At 37.6% G+C, this 5000-nt stretch overlaps 4 non-coding genes across 4 annotated transcripts; all 4 read right to left on the reverse strand.

Moving 5' to 3' along the window:
- Positions 1 to 678: 678 nt before the first annotated feature.
- Positions 679 to 797, reverse strand: LOC132149859 (5S ribosomal RNA). Its single transcript, XR_009435120.1, has one exon. It is a non-coding gene; the product is annotated as a 5S ribosomal RNA (ribosomal RNA).
- A 2263-nt stretch (positions 798 to 3060) lies between these two features.
- LOC132150941 (5S ribosomal RNA) lies at positions 3061 to 3179 on the reverse strand. The gene has a single exon (XR_009436113.1). It is a non-coding gene; the product is annotated as a 5S ribosomal RNA (ribosomal RNA).
- Positions 3180 to 3263: 84 nt separating this feature from the next.
- On the reverse strand, positions 3264 to 3382 carry LOC132150970 (5S ribosomal RNA). The gene has a single exon (XR_009436140.1). It is a non-coding gene; the product is annotated as a 5S ribosomal RNA (ribosomal RNA).
- A 604-nt stretch (positions 3383 to 3986) lies between these two features.
- Positions 3987 to 4105, reverse strand: LOC132149976 (5S ribosomal RNA). The gene has a single exon (XR_009435229.1). It is a non-coding gene; the product is annotated as a 5S ribosomal RNA (ribosomal RNA).
- Positions 4106 to 5000: the final 895 nt, after the last annotated feature.

The raw sequence follows: 5000 nt of genomic DNA on the forward strand, positions 1-5000 counted from the left end.
TTACAAGATTATTAGACAATTAGTGAAAATTTCCTAAAGTACTAACCAGGCCTATTAGATAATTATTGAAAAAATCCAAAAGTACTAACCTGGCCCAAACCTGCTTACATTCTGAGATCGGGCATTGACTCTTTTTTTTTTTTTGCAAGATTATTGGACAATAAGTGAAAATTTCCAAGAGCACTTACCAGGCCTATTAAATAATTACTGAAAAATCCAAAAGTACTAACCTGGCCCAAACCTGCTTACATTCTGAGATCGGGCATTGACTTTTTTTTTTTTTTTTTTTTGGCAAGATTATTGGACAATTAGTGAAAATTTCCTAAAGTACTAACCAGGCCTATTAGATAATTATTGAAAAAATCCAAAAGTACTTACCTGGCCCAAACCTGCTTACATTCTGAGATTGGGCATTGACTCTTTTTTTTTTTTTTTTTTGCAAGATTATTGGACAATTAGTGAAAATTTTCTAAAGTACTAACCAGGCCTATTAGATAATTACTGAAAAATCCAAAAGTACTAACCTGGCCCAAACCTGCTTAGATTTGGAGATCAGTTGAGATCGGGCATAGCCAGGATGGTATGGCCATAAGCGAAGGAGGCTGCAAAGAGAGGGCTATTTAAAGATCAGCCACTATAATCGCCAGTGCTTTATATAAGTAGGGAAGGAAACCCAAAAGCTCACAGCACCTGGTATTCCCAGGCGGTCTCCCATCCAAGTACTAACCAGGCCCAAACCTGCTTAGCTTCCGAGATCAGACGAGATCGGGCATAGCCAGATTGGTATGGCCGTAAGCGAAGGAGGCTGCAAAGAGAGGGCTATTTAAAGATCAGCCACTATAATCGCCAGTGCATTATATAAGTAGGGAAGGAAACCCAAAAGCTTGCAGCACCTGGTATTCCCAAAAGTACTAACCAGGCCTATTAGATAATTACTGAAAAAAATCCAAAAGTACTAACCTGGCCCAAACCTGCTTACATTCTGAGATCGGGCATTGACTCTTTTTTTTTTTTTTGCAAGATTATTGGACAATAAGTGAAAATTTCCAAAAGTACTAACCAGGCCTATTAGATAATTACTGAAAAAATCCAAAAGTACTAACCTGGCCCAAACCTGCTTAGATTTGGAGATCAGTTGAGATCGGGAATAGCCAGGATGGTATGGCCATAAGCGAAGGAGGCTGCAAAGAGAGGGCTATTTAAAGATCAGCCACTATAATCGCCAGTGCATTATATAAGTAGGGAAGGAAACCCAAAAGCTTACAGCACCTGGTATTCCCAAAAGTACTAACCAGGCCTATTAGATAATTACTGAAAAAAATCCAAAAGTACTAACCTGGCCCAAACCTGCTTACATTCTGAGATCGGGCATTGACTCTTTTTTTTTTTTTTTTTCTTGCAAGATTATTGGACAATTAGTGAAAATTTCCAAAAGTACTAACCAGGCCTATTAGATAATTACTGAAAAAATCCAAAAGTACTAACCTGGCCCAAACCTGCTTACATTCAGAGAACGGGCATTGACTTTTTTTTTTTTTTTTTTGCAAGATTATTGGACAATTAGTGAAAATTTCCTAAAGTACTAACCAGGCCTATTAGATAATTATTGAAAAAATCCAATAGTACTAACCTGGCCCAAACCTGCTTACATTCTGAGATCGGGCATTGACTTTTTTTTTTTTTTTTTTTTTTTTTTTGCAAGATTATTGGACAATTAGTGAAAATTTCCTAAAGTACTAACCAGGCCTATTAGATAATTACTGAAAAATCCAAAAGTACTAACCTGGCCCAAACCTGCTTAGATTTGGAGATCAGTTGAGATCGGGCATAGCCAGGATGGTATGGCCATAAGCGAAGGAGGCTGCAAAGAGAGGGCTATTTAAAGATCAGCCACTATAATCGCCAGTGCATTATATAAGTAGGGAAGGAAACCCAAAAGCTTGCAGCACCTGGTATTCCCAAAAGTACTAACCAGGCCTATTAGATAATTACTGAAAAAATCCAAAAGTACTAACCTGGCCCAAACCTGCTTACATTCTGAGATCGGGCATTGACTCTTTTTTGTTTTTTTACAAGATTATTAGACAATTAGTGAGTTTTTCCAAAAGTACTAACCAGGCCTATTAGATAATTACTGAAAAAATCCAAAAGTGCTAACCTTGCCCAAACCTGATAACATTCTGAGGTCGGGCATTGACTCTTTTTTTTTTTTTTGCAAGATTATTAGACAATTAGTGAAAATTCCCAAAAGTACTAACCAGGCCTATTAGATAATTACTGAAAAAAATCCAAAAGTACTAACCTGGCCCAAACCTGCTTACATTCTGAGATCGGGCATTGACTCTTTTTTTTTTTTGCAAGATTATTAGACAATTAGTGAATTTTTCCAAAAGCACTAACCAGGCCTATTAGATATTTACTGAAAAAATCCAAAAGTACTAACCTGGCCCAAACCTGCTTACATTCTGAGATCGGGCATTGACTTTTTTTTTTTTTTTTTTTTTTTTTTGCAAGATTATTGGACAATTAGTGAAAATTTCCTAAAGTACTAACCAGGCCTATTAGATAATTATTGAAAAAATCCAAAAGTAACAACCTGGCCCAAACCTGCTTACATTCTGAGATCGGGCATTGACTTTTTTTTTTTTTTTTTTTTTTTTTTTTGCAAGATTATTGGACAATTAGTGAAAATTTCCTAAAGTACTAACCAGGCCTATTAGATAATTATTGAAAAAATCCAAAAGTACTAACCTGGCCCAAACCTGCTTACATTCTGAGATCGGGCATTGACTTTTTTTTTTTTTTTTTTTTTTTTTTTTTGCAAGATTATTGGACAATTAGTGAAAATTTCCTAAAGTACTAACCAGGCCTATTAGATAATTACTGAAAAATCCAAAAGTACTAACCTGGCCCAAACCTGCTTAGATTTGGAGATCAGTTGAGATCGGGCATAGCCAGGATGGTATGGCCATAAGCGAAGGAGGCTGCAAAGAGAGGGTTATTTAAAGATCAGCCACTATAATCGCCAGTGCTTTATATAAGTAGGGAAGGAAACCCAAAAGCTTACAGCACCTGGTATTCCCAGGCGGTCTCCCATCCAAGTACTAACCAGGCCCAAACCTGCTTAGCTTCCGAGATCAGACGAGATCGGGCATAGCCAGGTTGGTATGGCCATAAGCGAAGGAGACTGCAAAGAGAGGGCTATTTAAAGATCAGCCACTATAATCGCCAGTGCTTTATGTAACTAGGGAAGGAAACCCAAAAGCTTACAGCACCTGGTATTCCCAGGCGGTCTCCCATCCAAGTACTAACCAGGCCCAAACCTGCTTAGCTTCCGAGATCAGACGAGATCGGGCATAGCCAGGTTGGTATGGCCGTAAGCGAAGGAGGCTGCAAAGAGAGGGCTATTTAAAGATCAGCCACTATAATCGCCAGTGCATTATATAAGTAGGGAAGGAAACCCAAAAGCTTGCAGCACCTGGTATTCCCAAAAGTACTAACCAGGCCTATTAGATAATTACTGAAAAAATCCAAAAGTACTAACCTGGCCCAAACCTGTTTACATTCTGAGATCGGGCATTGACTCTTTTTTTTTTTTTTTGCAAGATTATTGGACAATTAGTGAAAATTTCCAAAAGTACTAACCAGGCCTATTAGATAATTACTGAAAAAATCCAAAAGTACTAACCTGGCCCAAACCTGCTTACATTCTGAGATCGGGCATTGACTCTTTTTTTTTTTTTTTTGCAAGATTATTGGACAATTAGTGAAAATTTCCTAAAGTACTAACCAGGCCTATTAGATAATTACTGAAAAATCCAAAAGTACTAACCTGGCCCAAACCTGCTTAGATTTGGAGATCAGTTGAGATCGGGCATAGCCAGGATGGTATGGCGATAAGCGAAGGAGGCTGCAAAGAGAGGGCTATTTAAAGATCAGCCACTATAATCGCCAGTGCTTTATATAATTAGGGAAGGAAACCCAAAAGCTTACAGCACCTGGTATTCCCAGGCGGTCTCCCATCCAAGTACTAACCAGGCCCAAACCTGTTTAGCTTCCGAGATCAGACGAGATCGGGCATAGCCAGGTTGGTATGGCCGTAAGTGAAGGAGGCTGCAAAGAGAGGGCTATTTAAAGATCAGCCACTATAATCGCCAGTGCATTATATAAGTAGGGAAGGAAACCCAAAAGCTTGCAGCACCTGGTATTCCCAAAAGTACTAACCAGGCCTATTAGATAATTACTGAAAAAATCCAAAAGTACTAACCTGGCCCAAACCTGCTTACATTCTGAGATCGGGCATTGACTCTTTTTTGTTTTTTTACAAGATTATTAGACAATTAGTGAATTTTTCCAAAAGTACTAACCAGGCCTATTAGATATTTACTTAAAAAATCCAAAAGTACTAACCTGGCCCAAACCTGCTAACATTCTGAGGTCGGGCATTGACTCTTTTTTTTTTTTTTTTGCAAGATTATTAGACAATTAGTGAAAATTCCCAAAAGTACTAACCAGGCCTATTAGATAATTACTGAAAAAAATCCAAAAGTACTAACCTGGCCCAAACCTGCTTACATTCTGAGATCGGGCATTGACTCTTTTTTTTTTTTTTTGCAAGATTATTAGACAATTAGTGAATTTTTCCAAAAGCACTAACCAGGCCTATTAGATATTTACTGAAAAAATCCAAAAGTACTAACCTGGCCCAAACCTGCTTACATTCTGAGATCGGGCATTGACTTTTTTTTTTTTTTTTTTGCAAGATTATTGGACAATTAGTGAAAATTTCCTAAAGTACTAACCAGGCCTATTAGATAATTATTGAAAAAATCCAAAAGTACTAACCTGGCCCAAACCTGCTTACATTCTGAGATCGGGCATTGACTCTTTTTTTTTTTTTTTTTGCAAGATTATTGGACAATTAGTGAAAATTTCCTAAAGTACTAACCAGGCCTATTAGATAATTACTGAAAAATCCAAAAGTACTAACCTGGCCCAAA

Source organism: Carassius carassius, chromosome 9, assembly GCF_963082965.1.
Source record: "Carassius carassius chromosome 9, fCarCar2.1, whole genome shotgun sequence".
Classification (NCBI taxonomy): domain Eukaryota; kingdom Metazoa; phylum Chordata; class Actinopteri; order Cypriniformes; family Cyprinidae; genus Carassius; species Carassius carassius.